The sequence below is a fragment of the Schistocerca cancellata genome, unplaced genomic scaffold (assembly GCF_023864275.1).
Source record: "Schistocerca cancellata isolate TAMUIC-IGC-003103 unplaced genomic scaffold, iqSchCanc2.1 HiC_scaffold_1102, whole genome shotgun sequence".
NCBI classification, from domain to species: domain Eukaryota; kingdom Metazoa; phylum Arthropoda; class Insecta; order Orthoptera; family Acrididae; genus Schistocerca; species Schistocerca cancellata.
In genome coordinates, this window is record NW_026047101.1 from 4339468 (window position 1) to 4354343 (window position 14876).

Consider the following 14876-nt stretch of genomic DNA (forward strand, 5'->3'; position numbering starts at 1 on the left):
CTTCGACACTAGCGGAGGACGCATCTTGTCCCTGGTGTTCAGCGGAGGGCCTGTGCGGGGTGTGGCAGTGTCGTGCTGGAGGGCCCACTGGTAGCGATGTGGGCTTCCTCGCCTCGCCTCGCCTCGCCTCGCCTCGCCTCGCCTCACACCAGGTGTCTGCGTAGTTTGCAGTGCATTCGCACCATTCCTATCCCTGTCCCTGTCCCCGTCCCGACTTGTCCCGACTTTGCTCGACTGCCGCTCGCTGCCGCTCGGGTCGTGGTCCATATGACAGCGCAAGCACGACAAACGTCTGCGGGACGAGACGAGACGAGACGAGACGAGACGAGACGACTAAGGAATAAATTCGTGGTTACAAATCAAATTTGGAACTCTACACTCCTACACAACAATAGGCGATGACGTATTTCAGAAATCACCTGCCGATTCGTACTGTTTTGTCGTTCTCAAAGTCCTCTTGGCAAACTTGGTTAGCACATTCTCCCTTAAACTGAGTTAATTACTGCATTTTCGTTCCATTACAGTAGTTTAAAAGGCATAAAGAAGCATCTTTGTCACAACAGAAAGGTAGTTTGAAAATTGGGCTGGTGACATAACAAAAAAAAACAGGAAGGGAGCCAGCAGCACCCGGGTTTCCCAGGCGGTCACCCATCCAAGTACTAGCCGGGCCCGATGATGCTTAACTTCGGTGATCGGACGAGAACCGGTGTATTCATCATGGTATGGCCGTTGGCGCTCATCTAATGTAGGAGCACGGCAGAATTCGCGTTCGGCTTTTCTCCCAACACACAAAATGTTAGTTTTCGGCCGCATTTGACGAAAGCGCTTCCTTCCGCAACCGCCAGTTCCTCGACGACGGCGGGGGGAGGCGCGCCCGGCGTCCCAGCAGAGTGACGGCCGAATTGGCGGGCGCACCGCCGCGTGTGTGAGACGCACTGCTGCTCGTTGCACCCCCTGTCATTCGCTGGGCGCATGCAGCCTTCGACACTAGCGGAGGACGCATCTTGTCCCTGGTGTTCAGCGGAGGGCCTGTGCGGGGTGTGGCAGTGTCGTGCTGGAGGGCCCACTGGTAGCGATGTGGGCTTCCTCGCCTCGCCTCGCCTCGCCTCGCCTTGCCTCGCCTCGCCTCGCCTCGCCTCACACCAGGTGTTTGCGTAGTTTGCAGTGCATTCGCACCATTCCTATCCCTGTCCCTGTCCCCGTCCCGACTTGTCCCGACTTTGCTCGACTGCCGCTCGGGTCGTGGTCCATATGACAGCGCAAGCACGACAAACGTCTGCTGGACGAGACGAGACGAGACGAGACGATACGAGACGACTAAGGAATAAATTCGTGGTTACAAATCAAATTTGGAACTCTACACTCCTACACAACAATAGGCGGTGACGTATTTCAGAAATCACCTGCCGATTCGTACTGTTTTGTCGTTTTCAAAGTCCTCTTGGCAAACTTGGTTAGCACATTCTCCCTCAAACTGAGTTAATTACTGCATTTTCGTACCATTACAGTAGTTTAAAAGGCATAAAGAAGCATCTTTGTCACAACAGAAAGGTAGTTTGAAAATTGGGCTGGTGACATAACAAAAAAAAACAGGAAGGGAGCCAACAGCACCTGGGTTTCCCAGGCGGTCACCCATTCAAGTACTAGCCGGGCCCGATGATGCTTAACTTCGGTGATCGGACGAGAACCGGTGTATTCATCATGGTATGGCCGTTGGCGCTCATCTAATGTAGGAGCACGGCAGAATTCGCGTTCGGCTTTTCTCCCAACACACAAAATGTTAGTTTTCGGCCGCATTTGACGAAAGCGCTTCCTTCCGCAACCGCCAGTTCCTCGAGGACGGCGCGGGGAGGCGCGCCCGGCGTCCCAGCAGAGTGACGGCCGAATTGGCGGGCGCACCGCCGCGTGTGTGAGACGCACTGCTGCTCGTTGCACCCCCTGTCATTCGCTGGGCGCGTGCAGCCTTCGACACTAGCGGAGGACGCATCTTGTCCCTGGTGTTCAGCGGAGGGCCTGTGCAGGGTGTGGCAGTGTCGTGCTGGAGGGCCCACTGGTAGCGATGTGGGCTTCCTCGCCTCGCCTCGCCTCGCCTCACACCAGGTGTCTGCGTAGTTTGCAGTGCATTCGCACCATTCCTATCCCTGTCCCTGTCCCCGTCCCGACTTGTCCCGACTTTGCTCGACTGCCGCTCGCTGCCGCTCGGGTCGTGGTCCATATGACAGCGCAAGCACGACAAACGTCTGCGGGACGAGACGAGACGAGACGAGACGAGACGAGACGACTAAGGAATAAATTCGTGGTTACAAATCAAATTTGGAACTCTACACTCCTACACAACAATAGGCGATGACGTATTTCAGAAATCACCTGCCGATTCGTACTGTTTTGTCGTTCTCAAAGTCCTCTTGGCAAACTTGGTTAGCACATTCTCCCTTAAACTGAGTTAATTACTGCATTTTCGTTCCATTACAGTAGTTTAAAAGGCATAAAGAAGCATCTTTGTCACAACAGAAAGGTAGTTTGAAAATTGGGCTGGTGACATAACAAAAAAAAAACAGGAAGGGAGCCAGCAGCACCCGGGTTTCCCAGGCGGTCACCCATCCAAGTACTAGCCGGGCCCGATGATGCTTAACTTCGGTGATCGGACGAGAACCGGTGTATTCATCATGGTATGGCCGTTGGCGCTCATCTAATGTAGGAGCACGGCAGAATTCGCGTTCGGCTTTTCTCCCAACACACAAAATGTTAGTTTTCGGCCGCATTTGACGAAAGCGCTTCCTTCCGCAACCGCCAGTTCCTCGACGACGGCGGGGGGAGGCGCGCCCGGCGTCCCAGCAGAGTGACGGCCGAATTGGCGGGCGCACCGCCGCGTGTGTGAGACGCACTGCTGCTCGTTGCACCCCCTGTCATTCGCTGGGCGCATGCAGCCTTCGACACTAGCGGAGGACGCATCTTGTCCCTGGTGTTCAGCGGAGGGCCTGTGCGGGGTGTGGCAGTGTCGTGCTGGAGGGCCCACTGGTAGCGATGTGGGCTTCCTCGCCTCGCCTCGCCTCGCCTCGCCTTGCCTCGCCTCGCCTCGCCTCGCCTCACACCAGGTGTTTGCGTAGTTTGCAGTGCATTCGCACCATTCCTATCCCTGTCCCTGTCCCCGTCCCGACTTGTCCCGACTTTGCTCGACTGCCGCTCGGGTCGTGGTCCATATGACAGCGCAAGCACGACAAACGTCTGCTGGACGAGACGAGACGAGACGAGACGATACGAGACGACTAAGGAATAAATTCGTGGTTACAAATCAAATTTGGAACTCTACACTCCTACACAACAATAGGCGGTGACGTATTTCAGAAATCACCTGCCGATTCGTACTGTTTTGTCGTTTTCAAAGTCCTCTTGGCAAACTTGGTTAGCACATTCTCCCTCAAACTGAGTTAATTACTGCATTTTCGTACCATTACAGTAGTTTAAAAGGCATAAAGAAGCATCTTTGTCACAACAGAAAGGTAGTTTGAAAATTGGGCTGGTGACATAACAAAAAAAAACAGGAAGGGAGCCAACAGCACCTGGGTTTCCCAGGCGGTCACCCATTCAAGTACTAGCCGGGCCCGATGATGCTTAACTTCGGTGATCGGACGAGAACCGGTGTATTCATCATGGTATGGCCGTTGGCGCTCATCTAATGTAGGAGCACGGCAGAATTCGCGTTCGGCTTTTCTCCCAACACACAAAATGTTAGTTTTCGGCCGCATTTGACGAAAGCGCTTCCTTCCGCAACCGCCAGTTCCTCGAGGACGGCGCGGGGAGGCGCGCCCGGCGTCCCAGCAGAGTGACGGCCGAATTGGCGGGCGCACCGCCGCGTGTGTGAGACGCACTGCTGCTCGTTGCACCCCCTGTCATTCGCTGGGCGCGTGCAGCCTTCGACACTAGCGGAGGACGCATCTTGTCCCTGGTGTTCAGCGGAGGGCCTGTGCAGGGTGTGGCAGTGTCGTGCTGGAGGGCCCACTGGTAGCGATGTGGGCTACCTCGCCTCGCCTCGCCTCGCCTCACACCAGGTGTCTGCGTAGTTTGCAGTGCATTCGCACCATTCCTATCCCTGTCCCTGTCCCCGTCCCGACTTGTCCCGACTTTGCTCGACTGCCGCTCGCTGCCGCTCGGGTCGTGGTCCATATGACAGCGCAAGCACGTCAAACGTCTGCGGGACGAGACGAGACGAGACGAGACGAGACGACTAAGGAATAAATTCGTGGTTACAAATCAAATTTGGAACTCAACACACCTACACAACAATAGGCGGTGACGTATTTCAGAAATCACCTGCCGATTCGTACTGTTTTGTCGTTTTCAAAGTCTTCTTGGCAAACTTGGTTAGCACATTCTCCCTCAAACTGAGTTAATTACTGCATTTTCGTACCATTACAGTAGTTTAAAAGGCTTAAGGAAGCATCTTTGTCACAACAGAAATGTAGTTTGAAAATTGGGCTGGCGACATAACAAAAAAAAAAACAGGAAGGGAGCAAACAGCACCCGGGTTTCCTAGGCGGTCACCCATTCAAGTACTAGCCGGGCCCGATGATGCTTAACTTCGGTGATCGGACGAGAACCGGTGTATTCATCATGGTATGGCCGTTGGCGCTTATCTAATGTAGGAGCACGGCAGAATTCGCGTTCGGCTTTTCTCCCAACACACAAAATGTTAGTTTTCGGCCGCATTTGAAAAAAGCGCTTCCTTCCGCAACCGCCAGTTCCTCGAGGACGGCGCGGGGAGGCGCGCCCGGCGTCCCAGCAGAGTGACGGCCGAATTGGCGGGCGCACCGCCGCGTGTGTGAGACGCACTGCTGCTCGTTGCACCCCCTGTCATTCGCTGGGCGCGTGCAGCCTTCGACACTAGCGGAGGACGCATCTTGTCCCTGGTGTTCAGCGGAGGGCCTGTGCGGGGTGTGGCAGTGTCGTGCTGGAGGGCCCACTGGTAGCGATGTGGGCTTCAACGCCTCGCCTCGCCTCGCCTCGCCTCGCCTCGCCTCACACCAGGTGTCTGCGTAGTTTGCAGTGCATTCGCACCATTCCTATCCCTGTCCCTGTCCCCGTCCCGACTTGTCCCGACTTTGCTCGACTGCCGCTCGCTGCCGCTCGGGTCCTGGTCCATATGACAGCGCAAGCACAACAAACGTCTGCGGGACGAGACGAGACGAGACGAGACGAGACGAGACGACTAAGGAGTAAATTCGTGGTTACAAATCAAATTTGGAACTCTACACTCCTACACAACAATAGGCGGTGACGTATTTCAGAAATCACCTGCCGATTTGTACTGTTTTGTCGTTTTCAAAGTCTTCTTGGCAAACTTGGTTAGCACATTCTCCCTCAAACTGAGTTAATTACTGCATTTTCGTACCATTACAGTAGTTTAAAAGGCTTAAAGAAGCATCTTTGTCACAACAGAAAGGTAGTTTGAAAATTGGGCTGGTGACATAACAAAAAAAAACAGGAAGGGAGCCAGCAGTACCCGGGTTTCCCAGGCGGTCACCCATCCAAGTACTAGCCGGGCCCGACGATGCTTAACTTCGGTGATCGGACGAGAACCGGTGTATTCATCATCGTATGGCCGTTGGCGCTCATCTAATGTAGGAGCACGGCAGAATTCGCGTTCGGCTTTTCTCCCAACACACAAAATGTTAGTTTTCGGCCGCATTTGACGAAAGCGCTTCCTTCCGCTACCGCCAGTTCCTCGAGGACGGCGCGGGGAGGCGCGCCCGGCGTCCCAGCAGAGTGACGGCCGAATTGGCGGGCGCACCGCCGCGTGTGTGAGACGCACTGCTGCTCGTTGCACCCCCTGTCATTCGCTGGGCGCGTGCAGCCTTCGACACTAGCGGAGGACGCATCTTGTACCTGGTGTTCAGTGGAGGGCCAGTGCGGGGTGCGGCAGTGTCGTGCTGGAGGGCCCACTGGTAGCGATGTGGGCTTCCTCGCCTCGCCTCGCCTCTCCTCGCCTCACCTCGCCTCGCCTCACACCAGGTGTCTGCGTAGTTTGCAGTGCATTCGCACCATTCCTATCCCTGTCCCTGTCCCCGTCCCGACTTGTCCCGACTTTGCTCGACTGCCGCTCGCTGCCGCTCGGGTCGTGGTCCATATGACAGCGCAAGCACGACAAACGTCTGCGGGACGAGACGAGACGAGACGAGACGACTAAGGAATAAATTCGTGGTTACAAATCAAATTTGGAACTCTACACTCCTACACAACAATAGGCGGTGACGTATTTCAGTAATCACCTGCCGATTCGTACTGTTTTGTCGTTTTCAAAGTCTTCTTGGCAAACTTGGTTAGCACATTCTCCCTCAAACTGAGTTAAATACTGCATTTTCGTACCATTACAGTAGTTTAAAAGGCTTAAGGAAGCATCTTTGTCACAACAGAAAGCTAGTTTGAAAATTGGGTTGGCGACATAACAAAAAAAAAAAACAGGAAGGGAGCCAGCAGCACCCGGGTTTCCCAGGCGGTCACCCATCCAAGTACTAGCCGGGCCCGATGATATTTAACTTCGGTGATCGGACGAGAACCGGTTTTTTCATCATGGTATGGCCGTTGGCGCTCATCTAATGTAGGAGCACGGCAGAATTCGCGTTCGGCTTTTCTCCCAACACACAAAATGTTAGTTTTCGGCCGCATTTGACGAAAGCGCTTCCTTCCGCAACCGCCAGTTCCTCGAGGACGGCGCGGGGAGGCGCGCCCGGCGTCCCAGCAGAGTGACGGCCGAATTGGCGGGCGCACCGCCGCGTGTGTGAGACGCACTGCTGCTCGTTGCACCCCCTGTCATTCGCTGGGCGCGTGCAGCCTTCGACACTAGCGGAGGACGCATCTTGTCCCTGGTGTTCAGCGGAGGGCCTGTGCGGGGTGTGGCAGTGTCGTGCTGGAGGGCCCACTGGTAGCGATGTGGGCTTCCTCGCCTCGCCTCGCCTCGCCTCGCCTCGCCTCGCCTCACACCAGGTGTCTGCGTAGTTTGCAGTGCATTCGCACCATTCCTATCCCTGTCCCTGTCCCCGTCCCGACTTGTCCCGACTTTGCTCGACTGCCGCTCGCTGCCGCTCGGGTCGTGGTCCATATGACAGCGCAAGCACGACAAACGTCTGCGGGACGAGACGAGACGAGACGAGACGAGACGAGACGACTAAGGAATAAATTCGTGGTTACAAATCAAATTTGGAACTCTACACTCCTACACAACAATAGGCGATGACGTATTTCAGAAATCACCTGCCGATTCGTACTGTTTTGTCGTTCTCAAAGTCCTCTTGGCAAACTTGGTTAGCACATTCTCCCTTAAACTGAGTTAATTACTGCATTTTCGTTCCATTACAGTAGTTTAAAAGGCATAAAGAAGCATCTTTGTCACAACAGAAAGGTAGTTTGAAAATTGGGCTGGTGACATAACAAAAAAAAACAGGAAGGGAGCCAGCAGCACCCGGGTTTCCCAGGCGGTCACCCATCCAAGTACTAGCCGGGCCCGATGATGCTTAACTTCGGTGATCGGACGAGAACCGGTGTATTCATCATGGTATGGCCGTTGGCGCTCATCTAATGTAGGAGCACGGCAGAATTCGCGTTCGGCTTTTCTCCCAACACACAAAATGTTAGTTTTCGGCCGCATTTGACGAAAGCGCTTCCTTCCGCAACCGCCAGTTCCTCGACGACGGCGGGGGGAGGCGCGCCCGGCGTCCCAGCAGAGTGACGGCCGAATTGGCGGGCGCACCGCCGCGTGTGTGAGACGCACTGCTGCTCGTTGCACCCCCTGTCATTCGCTGGGCGCATGCAGCCTTCGACACTAGCGGAGGACGCATCTTGTCCCTGGTGTTCAGCGGAGGGCCTGTGCGGGGTGTGGCAGTGTCGTGCTGGAGGGCCCACTGGTAGCGATGTGGGCTTCCTCGCCTCGCCTCGCCTCGCCTCGCCTTGCCTCGCCTCGCCTCGCCTCGCCTCACACCAGGTGTTTGCGTAGTTTGCAGTGCATTCGCACCATTCCTATCCCTGTCCCTGTCCCCGTCCCGACTTGTCCCGACTTTGCTCGACTGCCGCTCGGGTCGTGGTCCATATGACAGCGCAAGCACGACAAACGTCTGCTGGACGAGACGAGACGAGACGAGACGATACGAGACGACTAAGGAATAAATTCGTGGTTACAAATCAAATTTGGAACTCTACACTCCTACACAACAATAGGCGGTGACGTATTTCAGAAATCACCTGCCGATTCGTACTGTTTTGTCGTTTTCAAAGTCCTCTTGGCAAACTTGGTTAGCACATTCTCCCTCAAACTGAGTTAATTACTGCATTTTCGTACCATTACAGTAGTTTAAAAGGCATAAAGAAGCATCTTTGTCACAACAGAAAGGTAGTTTGAAAATTGGGCTGGTGACATAACAAAAAAAAACAGGAAGGGAGCCAACAGCACCTGGGTTTCCCAGGCGGTCACCCATTCAAGTACTAGCCGGGCCCGATGATGCTTAACTTCGGTGATCGGACGAGAACCGGTGTATTCATCATGGTATGGCCGTTGGCGCTCATCTAATGTAGGAGCACGGCAGAATTCGCGTTCGGCTTTTCTCCCAACACACAAAATGTTAGTTTTCGGCCGCATTTGACGAAAGCGCTTCCTTCCGCAACCGCCAGTTCCTCGAGGACGGCGCGGGGAGGCGCGCCCGGCGTCCCAGCAGAGTGACGGCCGAATTGGCGGGCGCACCGCCGCGTGTGTGAGACGCACTGCTGCTCGTTGCACCCCCTGTCATTCGCTGGGCGCGTGCAGCCTTCGACACTAGCGGAGGACGCATCTTGTCCCTGGTGTTCAGCGGAGGGCCTGTGCAGGGTGTGGCAGTGTCGTGCTGGAGGGCCCACTGGTAGCGATGTGGGCTTCCTCGCCTCGCCTCGCCTCGCCTCACACCAGGTGTCTGCGTAGTTTGCAGTGCATTCGCACCATTCCTATCCCTGTCCCTGTCCCCGTCCCGACTTGTCCCGACTTTGCTCGACTGCCGCTCGCTGCCGCTCGGGTCGTGGTCCATATGACAGCGCAAGCACGACAAACGTCTGCGGGACGAGACGAGACGAGACGAGACGAGACGAGACGAGACGACTAAGGAATAAATTCGTGGTTACAAATCAAATTTGGAACTCTACACTCCTACACAACAATAGGCGATGACGTATTTCAGAAATCACCTGCCGATTCGTACTGTTTTGTCGTTCTCAAAGTCCTCTTGGCAAACTTGGTTAGCACATTCTCCCTTAAACTGAGTTAATTACTGCATTTTCGTTCCATTACAGTAGTTTAAAAGGCATAAAGAAGCATCTTTGTCACAACAGAAAGGTAGTTTGAAAATTGGGCTGGTGACATAACAAAAAAAAAACAGGAAGGGAGCCAGCAGCACCCGGGTTTCCCAGGCGGTCACCCATCCAAGTACTAGCCGGGCCCGATGATGCTTAACTTCGGTGATCGGACGAGAACCGGTGTATTCATCATGGTATGGCCGTTGGCGCTCATCTAATGTAGGAGCACGGCAGAATTCGCGTTCGGCTTTTCTCCCAACACACAAAATGTTAGTTTTCGGCCGCATTTGACGAAAGCGCTTCCTTCCGCAACCGCCAGTTCCTCGACGACGGCGGGGGGAGGCGCGCCCGGCGTCCCAGCAGAGTGACGGCCGAATTGGCGGGCGCACCGCCGCGTGTGTGAGACGCACTGCTGCTCGTTGCACCCCCTGTCATTCGCTGGGCGCATGCAGCCTTCGACACTAGCGGAGGACGCATCTTGTCCCTGGTGTTCAGCGGAGGGCCTGTGCGGGGTGTGGCAGTGTCGTGCTGGAGGGCCCACTGGTAGCGATGTGGGCTTCCTCGCCTCGCCTCGCCTCGCCTCGCCTTGCCTCGCCTCGCCTCGCCTCGCCTCACACCAGGTGTTTGCGTAGTTTGCAGTGCATTCGCACCATTCCTATCCCTGTCCCTGTCCCCGTCCCGACTTGTCCCGACTTTGCTCGACTGCCGCTCGGGTCGTGGTCCATATGACAGCGCAAGCACGACAAACGTCTGCTGGACGAGACGAGACGAGACGAGACGATACGAGACGACTAAGGAATAAATTCGTGGTTACAAATCAAATTTGGAACTCTACACTCCTACACAACAATAGGCGGTGACGTATTTCAGAAATCACCTGCCGATTCGTACTGTTTTGTCGTTTTCAAAGTCCTCTTGGCAAACTTGGTTAGCACATTCTCCCTCAAACTGAGTTAATTACTGCATTTTCGTACCATTACAGTAGTTTAAAAGGCATAAAGAAGCATCTTTGTCACAACAGAAAGGTAGTTTGAAAATTGGGCTGGTGACATAACAAAAAAAAACAGGAAGGGAGCCAACAGCACCTGGGTTTCCCAGGCGGTCACCCATTCAAGTACTAGCCGGGCCCGATGATGCTTAACTTCGGTGATCGGACGAGAACCGGTGTATTCATCATGGTATGGCCGTTGGCGCTCATCTAATGTAGGAGCACGGCAGAATTCGCGTTCGGCTTTTCTCCCAACACACAAAATGTTAGTTTTCGGCCGCATTTGACGAAAGCGCTTCCTTCCGCAACCGCCAGTTCCTCGAGGACGGCGCGGGGAGGCGCGCCCGGCGTCCCAGCAGAGTGACGGCCGAATTGGCGGGCGCACCGCCGCGTGTGTGAGACGCACTGCTGCTCGTTGCACCCCCTGTCATTCGCTGGGCGCGTGCAGCCTTCGACACTAGCGGAGGACGCATCTTGTCCCTGGTGTTCAGCGGAGGGCCTGTGCAGGGTGTGGCAGTGTCGTGCTGGAGGGCCCACTGGTAGCGATGTGGGCTTCCTCGCCTCGCCTCGCCTCGCCTCACACCAGGTGTCTGCGTAGTTTGCAGTGCATTCGCACCATTCCTATCCCTGTCCCTGTCCCCGTCCCGACTTGTCCCGACTTTGCTCGACTGCCGCTCGCTGCCGCTCGGGTCGTGGTCCATATGACAGCGCAAGCACGTCAAACGTCTGCGGGACGAGACGAGACGAGACGAGACGAGACGACTAAGGAATAAATTCGTGGTTACAAATCAAATTTGGAACTCAACACACCTACACAACAATAGGCGGTGACGTATTTCAGAAATCACCTGCCGATTCGTACTGTTTTGTCGTTTTCAAAGTCTTCTTGGCAAACTTGGTTAGCACATTCTCCCTCAAACTGAGTTAATTACTGCATTTTCGTACCATTACAGTAGTTTAAAAGGCTTAAGGAAGCATCTTTGTCACAACAGAAATGTAGTTTGAAAATTGGGCTGGCGACATAACAAAAAAAAAAACAGGAAGGGAGCAAACAGCACCCGGGTTTCCTAGGCGGTCACCCATTCAAGTACTAGCCGGGCCCGATGATGCTTAACTTCGGTGATCGGACGAGAACCGGTGTATTCATCATGGTATGGCCGTTGGCGCTTATCTAATGTAGGAGCACGGCAGAATTCGCGTTCGGCTTTTCTCCCAACACACAAAATGTTAGTTTTCGGCCGCATTTGAAAAAAGCGCTTCCTTCCGCAACCGCCAGTTCCTCGAGGACGGCGCGGGGAGGCGCGCCCGGCGTCCCAGCAGAGTGACGGCCGAATTGGCGGGCGCACCGCCGCGTGTGTGAGACGCACTGCTGCTCGTTGCACCCCCTGTCATTCGCTGGGCGCGTGCAGCCTTCGACACTAGCGGAGGACGCATCTTGTCCCTGGTGTTCAGCGGAGGGCCTGTGCGGGGTGTGGCAGTGTCGTGCTGGAGGGCCCACTGGTAGCGATGTGGGCTTCAACGCCTCGCCTCGCCTCGCCTCGCCTCGCCTCGCCTCACACCAGGTGTCTGCGTAGTTTGCAGTGCATTCGCACCATTCCTATCCCTGTCCCTGTCCCCGTCCCGACTTGTCCCGACTTTGCTCGACTGCCGCTCGCTGCCGCTCGGGTCCTGGTCCATATGACAGCGCAAGCACAACAAACGTCTGCGGGACGAGACGAGACGAGACGAGACGAGACGAGACGACTAAGGAGTAAATTCGTGGTTACAAATCAAATTTGGAACTCTACACTCCTACACAACAATAGGCGGTGACGTATTTCAGAAATCACCTGCCGATTTGTACTGTTTTGTCGTTTTCAAAGTCTTCTTGGCAAACTTGGTTAGCACATTCTCCCTCAAACTGAGTTAATTACTGCATTTTCGTACCATTACAGTAGTTTAAAAGGCTTAAGGAAGCATTTTTGTCACAACAGAATGGTAGTTTGAAAATTGGGCTGGCGACATAACAAAAAAACAAAAGGAAGGGAGCCAGCAGCACCCGGGTTTCCCAGGCGGTCACCCATCCAAGTACTAGCCGGGCCCGATGATGCTTAACTTCGGTGATCGGACGAGAACCGGTGTATTCATCATGGTATGGCCGTTGGCGCTCATCTAATGTAGGAGCACGGCAGAATTCGCGTTCGGCTTTTCTCCCAACACACAAAATGTTAGTTTTCGGCCGCATTTGACGAAAGCGCTTCCTTCCGCAACCGCCAGTTCCTCGAGGACGGCGCGGGGAGGCGCGCCCGGCGTCCCAGCAGAGTGACGGCCGAATTGGCGGGCGCACCGCCGCGTGTGTGAGACGCACTGCTGCTCGTTGCACCCCCTGTCACTCGCTGGGCGCGTGCAGTCTTCGACACTAGCGGAGGACGCATCTTGTCCCTGGTGTTCAGCGGAGGGCCTGTGCGGGGTGTGGCAGTGTCGTGCTGGAGGGCCCACTGGTAGCGATGTGGGCTTCCTCGCCTCGCCTCGCCTCGCCTCACACCAGGTGTCTGCGTAGTTTGCAGTGCATTCGCACCATTCCTATCCCTGTCCCTGTCCCCGTCCCGACTTGTCCCGACTTTGCTCGACTGCCGCTCGCTGCCGCTCGGGTCGTGGTCCATATGACAGCGCAAGCACGACAAACGTCTGCGGGACGAGACGAGACGAGACGAGACGAGACGACTAAGGAATAAATTCGTGGTTACAAATCAAATTTGGAACTCTACACTCCTACACAACAATAGGCGGTGACGTATTTCAGAAATCACCTGCCGATTCGTACTGTTTTGTCGTTTTCAAAGTCTTCTTGGCAAACTTGGTTAGCACATTCTCCCTCAAACTGAGTTAATTACTGCATTTTCGTACCATTACAGTAGTTTAAAAGGCTTAAGGAAGCATCGTTGTCACAACAGAAAGGTAGTTTGAAAATTGGGCTGGCGACATAACAAAAAAAAAAACAGGAAGGGAGCAAACAGCACCCGGGTTTCCTAGGCGGTCACCCATTCAAGTACTCGCCGGGACCGATGGTGCTTAACTTCGGTGATCGGACGAGAACCGGTGTATTCATCATGGTATGGCCGTTGGCGCTCATCTAATGTAGGAGCACGGCAGAATTCGCGTTCGGCTTTTCTCCCAACACACAAAATGTTAGTTTTCGGCCGCATTTGAAAAAAGCGCTTCCTTCCGCAACCGCCAGTTCCTCGAGGACGGCGCGGGGAGGCGCGCCCGGCGTCCCAGCAGAGTGACGGCCGAATTGGCGGGCGCACCGCCGCGTGTGTGAGACGCACTGCTGCTCGTTGCACCCCCTGTCATTCGCTGGGCGCGTGCAGCCTTCGACACTAGCGGAGGACGCATCTTGTCCCTGGTGTTCAGCGGAGGGCCTGTGCGGGATGTGGCAGTGTCGTGCTGGAGGGCCCACTGGTAGCGATGTGGGCTTCAACGCCTCGCCTCGCCTCGCCTCGCCTCGCCTCGCCTCGCCTCGCCTCACACCAGGTGTCTGCGTAGTTTGCAGTGCATTCGCACCATTCCTATCCCTGTCCCTGTCCCCGTCCCGACTTGTCCCGACTTTGCTCGACTGCCGCTCGCTGCCGCTCGGGTCCTGGTCCATATGACAGCGCAAGCACGACAAACGTCTGCGGGACGAGACGAGACGAGACGAGACGAGACGACTAAGGAATAAATTCGTGGTTACAAATCAAATTTGGAACTCTACACTCCTACACAACAATAGGCGGTGACGTATTTCAAAAATCACCTGCCGATTCGTACTGTTTTGTCGTTTTCAAAGTCTTCTTGGCAAACTTGGTTAGCACATTCTCCCTCAAACTGAGTTAATTATTGCATTTTCGTACCATTACAGAAGTTAAAAGGCTTAAGGAAGCATCTTTGTCACAACAGAATGGTAGTTTGAAAATTGGGTTGGCGACATAACAAAAAAAAAAAAACAGGAAGGGAGCCAACAGCACCCGGGTTTCCCAGGCGGTCACCCATCCAAGTACTAGCCGGGCCCGATGATATTTAACTTCGGTGATCGGACGAGAACCGGTTTTTTCATCATGGTATGGCCGTTGGCGCTCATCTAATGTAGGAGCACGGCAGAATTCGCGTTCGACTTTTCTCCCAACACACAAAATGTTAGTTTTCGGCCGCATTTGACGAAAGCGCTTCCTTCCGCAACCGCCAGTTCCTCGAGGACGGCGCGGGGAAGCGCGCCCGGCGTCCCAGCAGAGTGACGGCCGAATTGGCGGGCGCACCGCCGCGTGTGTGAGACGCACTGCTGCTCGTTGCACCCCCTGTCATTCGCTGGGCGCGTGCAGCCTTCGACACTAGCGGAGGACGCATCTTGTCCCTGGTGTTCAGCGGAGGGCCTGTGCGGGGTGTGGCAGTGTCGTGCTGGAGGGCCCACTGGTAGCGATGTGGGCTTCCTCGCCTCGCCTCGCCTCACCTCGCCTCGCCTCGCCTCACACCAGGTGTCTGCGTAGTTTGCAGTGCATTCGCACCATTCCTATCCCTGTCCCTGTCCCCGTCCCGACTTGTCACGACTTTGCTCGACTGCCGC

General features: G+C 55.0%; 15 non-coding genes across 15 annotated transcripts; all 15 read right to left on the reverse strand.

Annotated features, from left to right (window-relative positions):
• Window positions 1–615: 615 nt before the first annotated feature.
• Window positions 616–734, reverse strand: LOC126155958 (5S ribosomal RNA). Its single transcript, XR_007533380.1, has one exon. It is a non-coding gene; the product is annotated as a 5S ribosomal RNA (ribosomal RNA).
• Window positions 735–1599: 865 nt separating this feature from the next.
• On the reverse strand, window positions 1600–1718 carry LOC126155908 (5S ribosomal RNA). The gene has a single exon (XR_007533334.1). It is a non-coding gene; the product is annotated as a 5S ribosomal RNA (ribosomal RNA).
• An 846-nt stretch (window positions 1719–2564) lies between these two features.
• LOC126155959 (5S ribosomal RNA) lies at window positions 2565–2683 on the reverse strand. The gene has a single exon (XR_007533381.1). It is a non-coding gene; the product is annotated as a 5S ribosomal RNA (ribosomal RNA).
• An 865-nt stretch (window positions 2684–3548) lies between these two features.
• Window positions 3549–3667, reverse strand: LOC126155909 (5S ribosomal RNA). The gene has a single exon (XR_007533335.1). It is a non-coding gene; the product is annotated as a 5S ribosomal RNA (ribosomal RNA).
• An 842-nt stretch (window positions 3668–4509) lies between these two features.
• On the reverse strand, window positions 4510–4628 carry LOC126156086 (5S ribosomal RNA). Its single transcript, XR_007533499.1, has one exon. It is a non-coding gene; the product is annotated as a 5S ribosomal RNA (ribosomal RNA).
• An 860-nt stretch (window positions 4629–5488) lies between these two features.
• On the reverse strand, window positions 5489–5607 carry LOC126156155 (5S ribosomal RNA). The gene has a single exon (XR_007533563.1). It is a non-coding gene; the product is annotated as a 5S ribosomal RNA (ribosomal RNA).
• Window positions 5608–6465: 858 nt separating this feature from the next.
• Window positions 6466–6584, reverse strand: LOC126156134 (5S ribosomal RNA). Its single transcript, XR_007533543.1, has one exon. It is a non-coding gene; the product is annotated as a 5S ribosomal RNA (ribosomal RNA).
• Window positions 6585–7444: 860 nt separating this feature from the next.
• LOC126155961 (5S ribosomal RNA) lies at window positions 7445–7563 on the reverse strand. The gene has a single exon (XR_007533382.1). It is a non-coding gene; the product is annotated as a 5S ribosomal RNA (ribosomal RNA).
• An 865-nt stretch (window positions 7564–8428) lies between these two features.
• On the reverse strand, window positions 8429–8547 carry LOC126155910 (5S ribosomal RNA). Its single transcript, XR_007533336.1, has one exon. It is a non-coding gene; the product is annotated as a 5S ribosomal RNA (ribosomal RNA).
• An 851-nt stretch (window positions 8548–9398) lies between these two features.
• LOC126155963 (5S ribosomal RNA) lies at window positions 9399–9517 on the reverse strand. Its single transcript, XR_007533384.1, has one exon. It is a non-coding gene; the product is annotated as a 5S ribosomal RNA (ribosomal RNA).
• Window positions 9518–10382: 865 nt separating this feature from the next.
• LOC126155913 (5S ribosomal RNA) lies at window positions 10383–10501 on the reverse strand. The gene has a single exon (XR_007533337.1). It is a non-coding gene; the product is annotated as a 5S ribosomal RNA (ribosomal RNA).
• Window positions 10502–11343: 842 nt separating this feature from the next.
• LOC126156087 (5S ribosomal RNA) lies at window positions 11344–11462 on the reverse strand. Its single transcript, XR_007533500.1, has one exon. It is a non-coding gene; the product is annotated as a 5S ribosomal RNA (ribosomal RNA).
• An 861-nt stretch (window positions 11463–12323) lies between these two features.
• On the reverse strand, window positions 12324–12442 carry LOC126155964 (5S ribosomal RNA). The gene has a single exon (XR_007533385.1). It is a non-coding gene; the product is annotated as a 5S ribosomal RNA (ribosomal RNA).
• Window positions 12443–13284: 842 nt separating this feature from the next.
• On the reverse strand, window positions 13285–13403 carry LOC126156157 (5S ribosomal RNA). The gene has a single exon (XR_007533565.1). It is a non-coding gene; the product is annotated as a 5S ribosomal RNA (ribosomal RNA).
• An 868-nt stretch (window positions 13404–14271) lies between these two features.
• Window positions 14272–14390, reverse strand: LOC126156110 (5S ribosomal RNA). Its single transcript, XR_007533521.1, has one exon. It is a non-coding gene; the product is annotated as a 5S ribosomal RNA (ribosomal RNA).
• Window positions 14391–14876: the final 486 nt, after the last annotated feature.